The sequence below is a fragment of the Dryas octopetala genome, chromosome 2, assembly GCF_963921425.1.
Source record: "Dryas octopetala chromosome 2, drDryOcto1.1, whole genome shotgun sequence".
Lineage (NCBI taxonomy): Eukaryota > Viridiplantae > Streptophyta > Magnoliopsida > Rosales > Rosaceae > Dryas > Dryas octopetala.
In genome coordinates this window covers 2,641,767-2,660,013 of record NC_141367.1, presented here as the reverse complement: position 1 = coordinate 2,660,013, position 18,247 = coordinate 2,641,767, and the positions used below count along the sequence as shown (strand labels likewise).

Here is an 18,247-nt window from a genome sequence, read left to right as displayed (position 1 = left end):
TGCAATGATAATATTTAAATAGAGACCTAAATTAATATCTTAAAAAAAAAATGAATGATGTATAAAATATATTTAATTTTATAAATTATTATATTTCAAGTATCAATATGTTTATAAATATATTGCATGTACATGAATATCACAAGTGATTAAGTGTAGTGAGAATTCACACTTCAAGAGGTCATGGGTTCAAACCCCAACATATGCAAAAAACACTTTACACCTTTTTTATTTAATATATATAACTTTTATATAATATATAATAAAATATATAAATATATATAAATAGAGAAATTTATGTATAATTATGTATTTTTTTGTTAGTTAATAGAGAAATTTGAAATGTTTTATACTTTGTGGATCAACTTGAAATGGACTCTATAATTGGTGGATGTAAATGTACTTGAGCTATAAAAAAATAAATTCAATTACAAATAAATCAATAAAAAAAATATTAAGTTTGTGTTTGACTGTTACGCAACAAAACGGCTTAAAGGTTAGTTCCCGAGTTTTGGGCAAAGCTCCGAAACCATAATTATAAACCCTAAACCTCATTTATATACCCTGTATCTCATTATTATATCATACATCACATTTCTATACCCTAAACTAAATTAAGGGTAACGTTATAATTTTATGCTCACAAGTACAATTAGACTACATTAATCAACTTCCAAGACAATATAAAAGCTTCAACAACAAAAAATTACATTTAAATTTGGTAGTCCAATTGAAATATTATATGGTATTCATGTTATTCTAAAAAATTATTAGGATTTGGTATTTAATCATAATTTTTTATTTGTGAATTAAAGTATGTATAATTACGATTTGGGGTTTCACCACACAAAAAAAAAAAAATTATGATTTGGAGAATGTTTCCACCTTCTTCGATTCACATTCTTCACCAGCCTTCTTTTTTATTATTTTCATTCTAGAGTATATTTTTATGATCGGAACCGTTCATGTTTTAGATAATTATTTGAATATAATCTCTGCAAAAAAATTAACTAAATCGGAAATCGGTCTGGTCATAATCTTTATCAAATAAACAAATGGTGAATCAAATTGTTATTAAAACCGTGTGTTTATTTGATCACAGTTATATAATTAAATGATTTCTGATTTAATTGATTTTTTGCATAGATGATCTTCATAGTTGTATTTAAAAAAGGTTTTTTATCACCAATAGTTCCTCTACTTTCACTCAAACATCAAATTGGTCCCTAAATTGCATTTTCAATCAACTTCATCTCTCATCTTTGTCATCGAACATCAATTTAGTTCCTAAACATACTTTGAAAATTCACCAAAAATAACTCGGAATACTAAAAAATTCTCCAAAAATTTATATAGCTAGATTCGTCTTGACTACTACTATTTTTATATGGGGTCAAATTATCAAATTGATTTTTTAGAAAATTTAGAATTTTCAAACTAATTCCCCGGATTTTTTAGAAAATACTAAACTTCAATTTAATAATTTGACCTTATATAAAAACAGTAGTAGTTAAGACGAGTCCATAAGAATTTTCGGAGAATTTTTTCGTATCCTAAGCTATTTTTGGCGAATTTTCAAAGTGTGTCTAAGGACCAAATTGATGTTCGATGGAAAAGATAAGGGATAACATTGAGTGAAAATGCACTTTAGAGACCAAATTGATGTTTTGGTGAAAGTTGATGGACTATTTGTGATAAAAAAAACTTTTGAAAAATGAACGGTTTTAATCATGAATTTACATTGCGGAATGAGAATAATAAAGGAGAAAATTGGTAGATAAGGTACATTGGAGAAGGTGGATAACATTCCTCTTAGGATTTTAATGGACTTTTATAGGGTTTTTAAAAGTCATTAACTTTGGTAGAGTTGATGGATTTTTAATGACTTTTATAAACTCTACGTAAACTTTGTCAAAATTCTGTGTAAAGTTTTGCAAAGTTAAATGAAAGACTTTTGCAAAGTTTTATAGACTTCTTTTTTTTTTGGCCAATTCATTGACTTTTTTTCAATTTTAATTATATAACTAAAATAATTTATTAAAATAAATTATCACTTTATTCTTTTGAGCAAACTACATCAAACATAAAAACAATAGATTTTTTTCCTTTCACTTAGTTGAATAGATCATAAATATACTAATTATAATTTTTTATTATATATTAATATATATAGTATTGGAGTTGCAATTTTCATCGATTCAATGGAAGCCATAATTAATGAACCTTACACCCACAAATCTTAAAAGTTAATTTCTACTCTCTTACATGGAGGTAGGGAAGAAGGTAAGCTATTTGCCTATATGGCCCACAAACCCAAGAGAGGGCTGCAGTGATGCACCAAGGGAGAGTGAGGGAGAAGAAAATTCTATATTAATAATGCAAAATACTGCAACTGTTTGGTAATTTTATTTTGAAAAAATAAAATACAAATTCATTTTATTTTTAAATAAATATACCACTTTTATATTGGATTTAATATTTGAAATCCGTTGAAATCTGTATGATGAAGGTTGAAGAATTATTAACTTTGATATAACATAATTTACTCTACAAAGTCTATGAATGTCTATGATTTTATAAATTCCATATAAGTCAATGACTTTTTGAATACCACACCACTTTTTATTGACCCTTTAAAAGTCATGATTGAACTTCACTTGTATAAACTCTTTAAAAATCTTGATTGAATACTACCATATATTTATAAACTCTTTAAAAGTATTTATTAAATACCACTCGATTTCTTAATTCTACGAAGTTATTTAAAATCCTAATTAAATACACCCCCCAAAATGAAAAGACCATAAATGACAACCCATATTTAAAAAAAACAAAAAAAAAACTCTCTTACACGTCCCAAACCCAACACTCTTAAACCTCAACCACAACCTTTGAGGCACACCTCATCCTCCTATAACCTCATTTCTTCATCTTTCGTCCACTAAACCCTAAACATTCTCTCTTTGTTCTATATAGGTAATAATATTGTAAAAAAACATATTAGTTTTGATGAATGGAGCTTCCACTCATCCCTTATTTGTCTTCAGATGAGGTATGATAGTCAATTTTTGTTTTTTGTTTTTTTTTTTTTTTAATTTGTGTTCTTCCAAATCCAGTCGTAGTTTGTTTGGCGAACACATGCCAACCAAACATAAGTCAATTATTCGGCGGCTGTTCGCTGAATACAATTCAGTAGATGACAGGACCGTCCCCGGATTCTATTTCTGAAACCTGGAGTGATCCTGTAGAATCCAAAACCAAGGAAAATCTTATCGAAAATTCAGCAGAACCTCCCCTTAAATTGTACTAACTCAAATTTTAAAATACTTAGAAAATACACTTCTATTCCTCAACAGTCACCCCAACCACAACCAACAAGGGTCTCTGACCCATACAAAGTTTATACAAATACAAAACATCTGTCATTTTCCGTGGGTCATCAGAGTCTCACAACTAAAGGACCATATTTTTACAGAACTAACTACAAGGAGAACACTGAACCTACAATGTCTACATACGGAGTATAGTTGCCTCGACGTCATTGACTCGACCGCTCCTACTTGGGGAGAAAGGTTAACACAAAACAAAGAAAACGTGAGGGAAAAACCTCAATGAGTGGACATAAAAGTAAAATAGAAAATGAATACCTTTCGCAAAACATTTTCCAAGGAAATTTCTGTTTTTCTCAAAAACACTCCTAAATTTTGAAGTCCCCCAGTTTTAAAACCATAACGAAATTCCTTTCCAAACAAATCAACAAACTAGCCCACGTAAAGCTTTTCATTATTCAAGTAAACATGAATATTCAGAAATATCTTCCATAAAACATGTAAGGTAAAATATCAAGTATAGTATCATTGCAAAAATAGATGATGTGAGACTTGGAAATGTTCAAATTTATTTTGGGATTTTTTTTTATTTTCTACAATTTATTTGTCGAAAAATCTAATTTTTCTATCTTTGACTATAATTTGTGGACAAACTTTGACTAGGGTTTTGACCCGAGTTATACCTTGGAAACGTAGTGCTTTTACTCTCGGGCCCAACGGTACAAGTCTTGTATTAATTCGAGTTCGGGAGATTATTTTATGAATTTCCCAAGTTTCTTTTTTCCTTAAGTTATTTTGTGAAGCTTTAATTTTCTGAGTATTTTTCATGGTATTTTTCCAAGTCCCGAGCTATTTTTAATTAATTTTTGAAGTTGTTAGAATATTAGAAAATAGGAAAATAAATTGGAGCCACCAGATTGCGCCACGTGGCACAATCTGGCGCATCCATCGCTGCATGGACATGCATATCCGACGACTGCATGTGCAGCCAAGTGCTAGGGCCCGCGCCACTTGCTGCCTTCTCATTACTCTAAGTTATGACGGTTGACTTGAGTCAACCTGGTCAACTCGACTGAGTCAACCGCGTTGACTCACTCTCTCTCCCCTATAAATAGTGCCGCACCCTTCAGCTGGTTCTTCACAATTCAGCCGCACACAAATCAAGAGAAAGCTTCTCTCTCCTCTGTTTTCTTTCTTCTTCAAATTTTGTTTTTGAAATATCTTGAATTTTAGAGCTCCGATCGACGATCCGATTTCGCCTACGTGATTGTGGCGATAAGCTCTTCGATTCTTGTAGCGTGGGCTAGGTTTTGATCAAGTTTTAACAAAGTCATTTATGAGCTCCATTAGTAATTTCTTAATCCCTGTCAAAATTCTAAGGAAATTTTGTTAGATTAATTTCTTGTTAATTAGACTCTTTTAATCTCGTTACTTAGCAAGTCTAGTATCGAGACTCTGCCCGTGGGAGGTCATTCTTAAGGTATACCCTTAACTCAGCTTATTTAATCTACTGTTATTAAAGTTGTGGTTATAGACGAAACACTGCTTAACTGTTTAACTGAAATTTGACTAAATAAATATTGATGCCATATTAGTGGTAACCAAATGACGTGATGACTAAGGTCAGTTCATGAGCATACATGCGTTGGGTAATGAGTCAGAGCTCCCTCAGTTTCCTCATACACTGACCTGGCCACGTTGTAGGTTCATATATGATCAACCACCTCGACAATAAATTAAAATGAATCTAGAAACCACACAGTCTGACATGACTGTTTGCCTCGAGGTGTAAGGTCATGTCGGACCAAGAATTTAGATAAGCCTAGCAGTTACGCTAGTGCCAAATCTTTGAATTATACATGGTATTAACAGACAAGGTCATCGGTTTACGTGAAGACAATTTTAACACCAGTTGTTATTAGATTAGGAACTCCAGTTACCTGAAAGTGATCGTTGTGACGTGGCAAATTGTGACTTGTACTCGAGAAAAAGTAAGAGCTTTGGACGCCAGGTAGAGGGACAACACACCTTAACTAGTGGTTTTCTTGCATGTATTATATATAGTAAATACTGTGTGATAAAGCTACATGCTTTTTATTGGCATATGTGCTTGGTTTTATGATGATGGAAATAATGACTATTATGCATATTCCCGTGAGATTGTTACTGTGTTTGACTTGAGAGTGAAAGGTTTCTTACGGTAAAACTTGAGTTTCGATCCCCTAAACCTCTGGAGGGGTTGTACAGACGAATTGGTCGATTGTCCTTATTGGGAGGCCAGTCTAAGCAGTATAACCATGAAATGGCCATTTTCGCTACCCTGTCCTAGTCAAATGACTGCAGGACTTTGTTATGTTTATGTGAGAGGGTAATTGGCCCTAACAGCCGGTCAACAGGTATGATTCTGAAATTGGGCCTGGAAAACTGTATTGCGAAAACTGTATGAGCATGCTACTGGTTTTACAAAGCTTGGCAACTATTTTGTGTTGTGCATTTGATTTTAAATTGTCTAAAACTATTTCAAACCTAGCAGGGAATTCCCTGAGGGGGAGCAATGAACGTATATGATGATCACCCCTACATTGTTGTTTTTCTCCCTCTTAGGTGCTGCGCGTGTGGACTTTGACGGCCTCGATTGAGGAGGTGGTGGTGCGGTCTCAAGCTTGTCAACTCTTGTGTTGCGGTTTAGTCAGTATATATCCTTGGGTAGGTTGTTGGTGGTCTTTTACTATCTTTATATACCCTTGGTCATATCCTGTATATACACTGAGTCCTTGAGTTGTCTGTTTTTTAATTATCGAGTATGTATGAACAGTTTTTTTGAAGTTACTCTGAACAATAGTAGCTTCGGGAGTTGGTATATTAATAAATTAATTATATTTTTTTTTCTGCTGCAAACTCAAGCACTTTGATCCAACCCATTTTACTAAATCAAAAGGCTTAACTTATTTTGAGAATAGTTGGGATTATAGCATCAAAAGATTAGTTGTTGTAGTCTCGGGTATTCTCAAGATAGGTACCTCTGTTATGTACCCGGGTTTTGGGGCGTGACAGATGATTACGTAAATAACCAGATTCTCCATTTATATCCATGCACTATATCCATCTCTAGTGTCACACCACAATCTTGAATAAAATTGATTAATCTTGGAGTAAAGCGTGACTTATGTAATAATCGCAGATTAATAAAATTATTTCTATAATCAAGACGTGAAAGAAAGGAAAATAAAACAAAATAGAATATTTAAAGAAACTAAGTAAAATGAATATGAAAATAGACTTTATTTAGCAAACTACTGTTCCAAGAGTACCACACCAGATGTTCATCTTCTTATATATTACAATTCATTAATAAACAAACGAAACATAACACTTCAGCAAATTCTCTAAATTCCACTTGGGTATTCATCGGTCATATTTTCGTCACCCACACAATCTACTTGGGTGTGAGCTTTTAAGACTTAGTAGGGTATAGTGATCTCTCATGGCCAATTATCACATTTAATCAATGTCTCAGTAAAAGAAAAGAAAACGGATAATGATTACAGTTATATGCAATGAAAATGTGTGTACTCACTCCTTAACTATTCCCGATGACACATACCCAAGACAAAGACGCCTACACGTCCCATACCGTACATCCTACCACTGTGGCCCCGAATGTCCCATGTATGAGCCAACACCCGTCCGTCCCTAAGCCCAAATATTTTGAATATTATTATTTTCAATTTTCCTTCGACAGTTCTTCCATAAATCATGAGATCACCAGGTACATCTTCCATTTTCCTTGGTGTCTCCCATAAATCATGAGACCACCAAGTTCATCTCTCTCTCTTTTTAGTGTCTCAATTAATCATTTTATTAACACTGTTCACAACCACACTTTTCTTATTTACTTTTGATTATGCATGTAAAGATAAACATTAATGCATGTGTAGAGAAGTTAAATTGTACATTAATGATAATTCAATCTTATGCAATTTGAGTGTATCACAGACTTAGGAAATTTCACAGTGCACACCCACAGTATCAATAATAACAAGATTAATAATAAGGCAAATATAATGAACTTGATACATTTAATAAATAAATATCATCACAAGAAAATAAATCACACAACATGACACAAAGATTAATTGTAATATAGTCCAATCATTGGAGAAATAGAGACTCTACCTTAATTTCTTGAGCACGGGTTCCCTCTTGGTCGATTCCTATGTGTTCGGGTCTAAAAAATTTTAAAAAAGTATAGTTTAGATATAAATTAATTAAATTTAAATTTATCTCACTCTGTTTTTAAGGAGAGCGTAACTCACACTTTAACTTAGAGGTGTCATATTGACACAAAACTTATACCAATAGACTTGTATCAAAAAATAAAGTTGGGAGGGTGAAAATTAGGCGAAAACGGTAGCCGAAAACAACCACATGCGCTGCCACGCGTGTGGGGGTCATTGGCAAACACTATTCATCATCCCTTCAAACAACCCCTGTTTTTTCAGAAATTTTCCAGTTTTTATCTCATTTTGACTTGACTTTTAACCTTTCAAACCTTCACCAAATTAAACAAACTTATACTTGTTTTAAAGCTCTGCATCACCTATTTACAACCATATAAAGAACATGCAAAATGAACGGTTAAAACTCAAGTTATAAGGCCTGAAAGGAGGCTATACGAACATGTGAATTTTCTGGAAAAATTTCCAGATTTTCCATTTTTCTTGGTTTTTCATTTTCCTTCGTTTTCAATCCTCAAAACCTGTTCCTATAGCTATATTAAGGTTATAAGTGACCTACATTTAGTTTAACAACATTAAACAAAGATGTATAAACAAAATTTAAATAAAAGTTTCAAAAGAAAAAAAAATGCCAAGAACACCCATGGTTCCTTGAGCTCACCTTCTTCTCTACCTTTTAGAGTTAAAAAGAGGCTAAAACTTGTGATTCTTACAGTAAAAAGAAAGACCACAGAAACTAAAAGATGTTAGTTTAACTGTTTAAGCAAAGTCTTAACAACTAAGAAGGATGAAGAAGAAGGATGAAGTTTAAATTTAAACTCTAACCTTCTCATGTTTCTTCCTTCTCCTTTCTGTCCCTTTTAGGGGTGGGCATTAAGACGGAAAATACCGAAACCATACCATTCCGTACCATTTCATATCGTATGGTCTCGTTTCGTTTTTTTTTTTTCAAACCCTGTACCGATCTCGTACCGTACCGATCTCAAATAGGATGGGATCAGTCCTGAAGGTTCAATACCGGAATGGTCTCATCCTGAAGGTTAAATAATTAAAAATTTATTTATTTCATTTAATGGGCCCAAATAACACTAAGTCCAATTCATTTTTTAACTTTTCACCTAAAAACCCAACCAACACCTGTGAGGCCCGTGACTCCCAAATGGCCTAAATGCCTAATCCCAATTTCTGAATTTCAATTTAGACTCTCAAACTCCAAACCAACTGACCAAACACCAAAGTCACAAAAAACAACCCTAACCCAACCCTCTCCCATCGGCCAACACTATCCCTGAGTCCCAACTTCGCATCGCAAGGGACTGCCAGTCACAGACGTCGCCGTGTCGGACCCCAGAAGCTGTCGTCGTTGCCGTCACACCAGCCTCTCTCCCCTCGCATCGCACCACTGCGCCAGCACATTCGCACCAACCTCGCAACCTCTCTCCCCCTCGCATCTCACCACTGCACCAGCCTCTCTCGCCGTCGCATTGCACTTCTCTCGACAGGTTATGGTAAGTCTTAAGTGTTTATACTTTGTGAGTTTGTGATTGAGCATTTGGTTTGTACTTTGTGAGTTTGTGATTGAACATTCTGGGTTAGATTTGTTATTTGGTTTCTGGATTTTTTGATTTGTTGATTGAGCATTCTGGGTTAGATACTTAGATTTGTTAACTTATTTGTTCTGTAAGCCGAAATGGGTTATGGGTTGGGTTTTGTTTATGTCAATTAATATGTTATATGTTATTGGTTATTGGTTATTGGGTTATATTTGGTATAACTTATTGGTTGTTATGTTATGCAATGTTGATGTTGATTGAGATTTGAGAAGGCTGATTGAGTAGCATTCAGCTGTGCAAATCTAATTAAATTAATAAATTTACAATTGTTCCTATTAGTTTACAATTGTTTATATCAATTTAAAATTTATATGTTATGAGTTATGCAGTCTAATCCCCCCCAGCAGCAGAGTGGCCCAAGTGGGGTTGCTTGTTCTTCAACAGGAACGTCACCATCACCAATGGGACCGCCATGCCCATTGTCCAACTCCATGCAAATTGAACCTGCAGTAGAAGAGAGCCAATTAATGAGGAGGAAAGAACATGCCATCCCAAGCAAATAAACCTGTAAGTGAGCTCAATACAGATAGTAAAGGTAGATTTGAAAACAAGTGTAGTTGGGTTTGAGATCACTTTAAAGAGTATGAGGAAAAGAAAAAAAAAAAAAAGATAATGAAAGGGGAAGATGATAGAAGTAGAAGTTGTTCATAAGAGAGTTAAATGCATATATTGTCCTAAATGTTCTTTAGGAGATTATGCTGTTAATAGTGGAAAAAATGGGACATCAAGAATGCTTAAACACATTAGAAAATATTGCAGATACTACCCACCCAATCAAGATAAAAACCAAAAGATCCTTACTGGTGATAAGAGTCAGGGTAACAAGATGGTTTCTAGGGGGTTTGTGCAGAGTGATGTTATGGAAGCTTGTGTTGAGATGATTGTGATTGATGAGCTTCCATTTAGTTTTGTAGAGAAGATGAGTTTTCAGAGGTTTTGTAGCGTCGCTTGCCCATTGTTTGATGTCCCTTGCAGGAGAACTATAGTTAGACATTTTCTCGACATGTATGATGTCCATAAGGCCAGCTTGAAGAAGGAGTTGAGTGGCTATAGGATTAGCCTCACTACTGACACTTGGACAAGTGTCCAAAACCTTAATTATATGGTGCTCCCTGCCCATTTCATTGATAGTGATTGGAGTTGCACAAAAGAATTTTAAACTTTTGTGTGATTCTTAATCACCAAGGGTCCACCATAGGGAAGCTTCTTGAGGCTTGTTTGTTGGAGTGGGGGATAGAGAAAGTCATGGCCATAACTGTTGACAATGCTTCTGCAAATAAAGTTGCCATAGATTGGGTGAGGTCTAAGATTAATAAGTGGGAGAATTCACAAGCTATTTTGGGTGGGAAGTATTTGCATATGAGATGTATTGCTCACATAACCAATCTAATAGTGGTGAGTAAGTTGAAGAAGCTGAATAGGTCTGTGTTAGCCATTAGGAATGTTGTGAAGTTTGTGAGGTCCTCTCCACAAAGATTGAACTATTTTAAATCCTCAGTGGAAAAGGAAAAATTGTCCACCAAAAGTCTTTTATGCATGGATGTCCCCACAAGGTAGAATTCAATATTTATAATGTTAGAGGCAGCCTTGAAATTTAAAAAGGCTTATGCAAAAGAAGGAGGATGAAGATGAAGGAGGCTTATGCAAAAATGAAGGAGGCAGCCTTTTTGGCTTACTTTAAGGAACCAGATGAAGAATATGATGAGGATGGTCATGTGATTAAAAGCAGCGGTAAGCAGTCTAGAGTTGGACCACCTAATGAGGATGATTTGGAAAAAGCAAGGGTGTTTGTGCAGTTTTTGAGGGTGTTTTATGATGTGACTTTAAAGGTTAGTGCATCTTTGCACCCCACTATCCACACAACTTTTCATGATCTTTTGGCTATTAACTGTGAGATTAACAGGTTATTTGTGACACCTGAGATGGTCACTGGTTCACAGACTGAGAAAGTGTTGTGTGACTTGGCAGCCAATATGAGAGAAAAATACGATAAGTATTTTTATAGTATAGACCAGCTAAACCAATTGGTGTTGATTGCACTTGTTTTGGATCCAAGGTTCAAGATGAGACATGTAACTCATCTATATAGGAAGGAGGGGTTTGAAGAATGGGAGGTGGATGGGACCACCTCATGGATTAAAGAAATTTTGATGGCCCTTTATGAAGATTATGGACCAAGAGTAGATGGTGGCATACACATTAGAAAGAACCAGGATTCTGATTCAGAAAATGCTACTTCTAGTTCTATGGTAGAAGATGGGGGTAGAGATGGTGGGAGGGAGTAATGATGCAGTGGTGGCACATAAAGTTGATACATACTTGATGGATCCTTGAAATGGACAGCCAAAGGAGCACATGGTTTTGACATTTTATTGTGGTGGAAGCTCAATGGTCCCAAATATCCTGTGTTGTCAGCAATTGCAAATGATGTTCTTGCCATTCAAGTATCTAATGTTGCATCTGAGAGTTGTTTTAGCACTAGGGGCAGGGTCATAGATGCATTTAGGAGTTCATTAACTCCAAAATCAGTGGAGGCCTTGATTTGTATGCAAAACTGATTGAGGGGAGATGACATTTCCAGCTTGGATTTAGAAGATGAAAATTGTCTTGAAGAACTTGAATTTTATGAAAGTGTTGAAGCAAGTAATGTTTTGTTTATTATCTTAAACTTTATTTGGTTTGCTTTGTAAGTTTGTATTTGTTTTGTAAGTTTCATGGACTAAGTTACTAATTGTTATGAATTATTTTGTGTAGAATATGCAAGTACTACCACTAATATATTGCTAGAGTTTATGTTTGAACTTTGAAACTTTGAATATTTAAATTGTTGAAGTTTATGTTGTATTGTTGTTTATTTGAATTTTGAATTGTTGAATAATTGAATTGTTGAAGTCTTGAAGATGAATCTTCAATCTTGAATAAAAACAGGTTATTACTTGAATTGTTGTTCCATTTGCATAGTTGAATAAAAATAGGTTATGTTTATAGGTTATTACTTGAAGATGAATCTTGAATAAAAATTGAATAATTGAATTTTTATTATTTTTTTGTCTGGGATCGGGATGGTACCGAACCAGTTTGGTACGGGATGAGATGGTACCATAATCCCAAAACCCCCATCTCGTCCCATACCGATCCTGAACTCAAATCATGAGATGAGAACGGGATGAGAAAAGTCTCGTCCCCCCCGTCTTGTGCCCACCCGCAGTCCCTTTCTCCAGTTGACTCTCCCTTCTTTCTCTCTCTCGTTTTCTCTTTCCTTCTCTCTCTTTGTTTTTTTTTTCATTGCTTGCTTAAGGTGAATTATTATTATTTTTTTTCATTGCTTCCATCTCTTTATTATTATTATTATGTTTTTGGACATTACATCTAGGCCATGAAATAAACATCCAATCATACTCTTAAGAACATAAGCTTGTCACATCCCGTGCATATGCACGAGCAGATAAATAAGCTCGTCACTTCCCGTGTAGAGTGATCTCCATACACAGGCAGACATGTAAGCTCGTCACTTCTCTTGTAGAGCGAATCGATGCACGGGCAGGCAGAAATCTTTGCCACTTCCCGTGCAGAGCTAATCAATGCACATGCAGGCAGGAAAGCTCGCCACTTCCCGTGCAGAGCGAATCAATGTACGGGCAAGCAATTAAGTTTGGACATACATCGCCGAGTCAGATCTGTAATTTCTTATAAAATCCACTAAAACCATGCTTCCAATAAATTTAATTATCGCCAATAGATAAATATGGAAATAGCTGGTGAAATATCTCAAATCAATACCCATGAAACGAATTCTCGCATAAAACTTCCAATTTAAATCCTCGAATAAAATTCCCCAAAGTTATCTTTTTAGTTAAATTAACTCATGCAACTTTCATATCAAAACTATGCATGCAACAATGAATTCAAATCCCAAAATGCCAAATACTTGTTTAAAACAATTCACACATCAAGAACTCAAATATTTATATGATCATTTAATCTCACGCATGCAAACATTTTTTAATTTCCTTATTTCTCACCAAATCATAAAATCCAATGTAACTAACTCAAATAGAATACTATTTGAAGAAACTTTAAATCGGAAATATCAATCAAAATCCGAAACTAAATCAAATTAAATATCAATAACTTAGAGGTCATAAATTCTTTCAAAACAAAGTTTCACTCACAACCCTTTTTATCTCAAACCCAAACTCAATGAAATTAAGAAGTGAATTAAATCATACAATGTGTAAAACATTTCAGAAAATGAAAGTCCACTCACAGTGCGAAATCAATGTCGATCCTCCGTCGGATTGTCTTGAGCCTCATTGATATTGCCTATATTATACACAAATAAACATGAAATTAGGCTCGGCTTAACGAAAATATACGGTGCATGTGTGAATCTAAACGTTACACTTAAATCTATTATTTTCTCACGATTAATTTAAAATTTCGCTTAAAGCCCATCACTCAAAAGCCTTGTAGACCCTTCCCGGCTCTATATCCAGCAACACCCAAACTTTTTAATCCATTCATTTCACTCAAATAAACCTTATACACGTTATACCTTAGCCGAGGTTTGTCTAGAAGTCGTTTCGGTAACACAAAGTGTCCGATTATGGTCTGATTTGAGGTTTCGTCAAATCTGAGAAACTTCCACCTATCCGGCCAACGTCAATAATCAACTCAATACTGTTCCAAAATTCATGTTATCTAAAGGAATTGATGGCTGGGTGGTCGAAACCACTACCGTTGCCGCCCAAAGTGGCGGTGTCTAGCCTAAAAGTCACCAATCGTCCAAATCTCTTAAATTTTCTAATTCTAATAATCAATTAACGTTTCTTAGGGGTGTGAATTGTCCAAAATACCTCAAACACCACCCAAAATCTCAAATTCCCAAGAGAACCCGAAATGGGTCCTAAACCCCAATTTTCCAAAATCACAAATACTTAAAATTGACAAGCAATACCATATGAGTTTGGAAGCCCATGAAGAGAGGAAGAAAACTCTTCTAAAATCAAGTCGATCGAAGCTCGGAGGTGGCCGAAATCTGGAATTGAAACTGGCAAGAAAGCTGGGTTTTTCCGAGCTATTTTTTACTCGTGGGAGCACTGGCCGGCGAAGGGGAGAGGGAAGAGAGAGATGTCGGGGAGAGAGAGAGAGAGAGAGAGAGAGAGAGAGAGAGAGAGAGAGAGAGAGAATTTCTGATTTTTGGGTTTTTAAAACCCATTTTTGTAAATTTACAAAAATTGCCCCTTAGTTTAAATACACGTATCTCTTAAACAGTAATTTCGATTGACGCACGGTTCACGTCTATGGACTCGTGGGCTCGAGACCTTTCCAATGGGCCCAAGCTAAAAAACGAAAGCCCAATAGAACACAAAATCAACATTGGGTCAAACCCAATTTAAAACAAAATTAAAAATTAACTCAAAACCTTTTATTTTTCAAATAAATTCTCAAAATCCTTAAGATGAATTCTCAAAATATTTGAAATATTTTCAAACCAAAACTTAGAAAAATACGGGGTCTCACAACTCAACTTCCCACTACGCCTCTAATGGCCATTACGAATAAGAATTTCAATTTCTCGTGAAATTTGAGTCGGGTCGTTACAGTAGACATCTACCGAATAGTTTACTTATGTTCGACAAAAAGCCGCCGAATGAAATTCTGATATTTGTGTAGAAGTGATCTTGTTTGACAGGCATTTGCCGAATGTTATTGTATTTGTTTGGCAGCCAACTGCCGAATAAAGGCATTTTGTTTGGCTACCCTCTGCCGCATACATGATTCTTACTACATTTTCATGTTTTATGTATAGAGTGAGCAATATGGTGATGCTTCTACTCGAAACAACGAGGTTGGGGCTTACACTAGGACCAAGGTAGAGACTGAATACTCATGTGAATAGACTAATGAATTCACAACGGATGAGCGTATTTGTGCACACCCCCTATAGTATGAATGGTGTTTGGAAATAAAGCCTTTAAATTATATAAAAGTGTAAAACGATAAATAAATAATATTAGAGAATAACTTACCTATCCCTTCATATGATACCACATGGTATCACCCCCTCTCTCATTGACTCTCCTTCTTCTCTCACTCTTTTAATTCTCTCTCTCTTTCTCTCATCTATTGTCTCTATCTCTTTCTTCAAGGGATGTCACATCACTACAACATGGGGATAAGTAAGTTTTTTCCGTAATATTAACTTGAAGAATGGATGATTAAAAAGTTCAAAAAATGGGTTACAGTAAATTCTTCAAAATTAATAAATAACACTATTGATTAATAAATCGCTTTATGCCAGTAACTATTTAGTTTAGTAGATGACACACATTTTTCTTTATTTTTGTTGGAGCTTTTGAATTTAAATATGAACTAACAGTTGACTAATTTTAATTTTTTTTTAAACTTTATTCTAAGGTCCAACCATGGTTCTAGCCTTGGCGGCACCCTTCGTGTTTCATTGGAAAAAATGAAACACAAACGAACAAAAAGAAAAATGGTGCCGCTATTCGAACCCAATTTTTTTATCGGTAGCCCCAACACACTTTCTACACCCAACTAAAAATTAGAAATTTTAAAATTTATTAGTATACCCAACAAGTTTTCCCAAATTACCCTTACTAAAACCCTAAACCACATCTCACCGATTATACTTTCTATATCCAACAAAAACACCCAATACCATCACCGCCACCACTTAACACCATAACCACCACCTAACACCATAACCACCACCACCACCCAACACCATAACCACTACCACTACCAAACATTAAGGTATTTTATTTATATACCTCCTCCTCCTCTTACTCCTCCTTCTTCCCTTTTTTTTTTCCTGCAAATGCATATAAAAAAGTTTGAACAAAACTATGAAACTCAGGCTCTCAGCCCCTCCTCCTTATTTTTCTTTCTTCTTCTTTTTTCCTACAGTTAATCACTTAATCCCAACTGAGAAACTAGCAGTCCCCCTCCTCCTTCCCTACCCACCCCCCCACACCCTGGCCGATCGAGACGCCGACGACATCTCCAAGTCTGCATCATCTCTCACTCTTTCTTATTTCTATCTCTTTCTTCCTTTCTCTCTCAGTCTCTCTCAAATCTACTACAATGAAAGCCAAATCATCTTGGGTTGGATTTTATTTTTTCTACAAGAAGAAGAATGAGGTCAGACCACCACCCAACATGGAGGTTCGATTAGAGGGCCAATGGTTCTGCAAATTGGGAAAGGATTAGAGTGAGGGAGGGCCAATGGTTCTGCAAATTGGGAAAGGATGAGAGAGAGAGAGGGTGATGCAGAACTGTTGGCGGAGAAATTTATGCAACAACTTATCGTTGCAAATCCAAGAAATCTGGGAAATGATTTCTACTAGTCGAAGGGTTTGGCTCTGAAAGTGGCACTATTGCATATTGTTTTGAAGGGAATCGCGAAACGATTCAAACCCATTGCTATGCCATGATGTATGGGCTTTTTTGGCCTTTTGAGGCCTTTTAGGGCTTCAAATCTGCGTTTTAAACTTTCAGACATTTTATTTAATTTCGTTTATATTTTATTTGGGTTTGTAATTACTTGTGGGCCTTAATTATAAGGTTGTTTAAGCAATTTTACAATTGCTAGACAATTATTAATCATAATTTTATGAACTTAATTGTTGAGGTGACAGAGAGAGAGAGAGAGAGAGAGAGAGAGAGAGAGAGAGAGAGAGAGAGAGAGAGAGAGAGAGAGAGAGAGAGAGAGAGAGAGTGGAGGCCTGCCGGATAGGTGACGGGATGAAGGGTGGTGGTGGGGGGCTAGGTTGTGGTGATGGGATGATGAGATTTTTTTTAAATTATATTTTTAGGTTTTTTAATTAGAAAAAAATGACTCTGCATGGTTAGGTATAGGAATTAATGATGTTGAGTGAATTTTTTTTTTTTTGGTAATAACTATTATGTCTTTATTGGTCAATTTACATAGGGAAAAATAAGTAATTATATATTTACTAAATTGTTGGGGCTAAAAATGAATTAGTTTGGGCTAAATAGCGGCACCCAAAGAAAAATATATATGCATATTACTCGATCTTCCTTGCAGATCTGATGGTAAATTAATCCACCTTATTCATACTAGCCTCACCGCACTGCTCTCGCGAGTGCGAAGCGGCTCTTTTTATTGTGCAAACACCGATATTTTGGCAAGTGTAATCCGTTTAATAGGCTATTCCGTAGTAATTGGTTCGTAGGCTCTTTCTATTGCGCAAATATAGATATTTTGGCACGCATAGTGTATTTAATAGGATTTAATTTCTTGTTATGCATATTTTGAATTTGTTTTCTCATTTTCTTTTAATCAGCAAGTTGAAAAATAAAAAAACTTAAACCGAATTGAACAAAATGTAAACCGACACTGATATAATAGTAGACTAAAAGAAAGAAGAAATCAACCACCACCAATTAAGGCCCATGATAACTTACTCTACTCCTGTTCAATTCATAAAAATGTCTCTGCAATATTTGAGGTTACGAGTTCCACCCTAAACGTCTTTTATAAACAAAAAATAAAAACTAGAAATTAAGGCTAGCATTTGGTCGGCAGGGATGCAAATGTACACTTTGCAGATCTGAATATATTTGTTCACTAGCTTTATGTTTCTTATTGGGTTTGGTTGGTGATATATTCAACTTGGCCAAGCAAATGGTCTCAATGATATAGACAATTTCGTGTACATATATGGTCTGCCGACTAATGTTTACATACATTTCATTGCTTACTTTAGTAATAGAAAGTTGGTCAACAAGAATAAATTAAGTTGATTCCCATGGTCCCTATTCCATTAACAATACCACCTAGGGCTATTGGTGGGGTTTGAACTTTGAATGATGTACACCTAGGTTATTAGATGCAGTAGAAAACTACAAATGATGTACACCTATGTCATTAGCTGCACTTAAAAACTAGGAAAGTCCGTAGAATTACAATTTCAGTGGATAAGAATATCTATCTCTGCAATACTTGAGGTTTTTGAATACCTGAAGTTGAGAGCTGAATTAAGTTGATACACCAAAATCAAACTCTTCAGCTATTGGT

At 35.0% G+C, this 18,247-nt stretch overlaps 1 pseudogene; it reads left to right on the top strand.

The window, feature by feature from the left end:
• The first annotated feature begins 9,910 nt into the window (after positions 1 to 9,910).
• LOC147292487 (zinc finger BED domain-containing protein RICESLEEPER 2-like) lies at positions 9,911 to 11,987 on the top strand (annotated as a pseudogene).
• Positions 11,988 to 18,247: the final 6,260 nt, after the last annotated feature.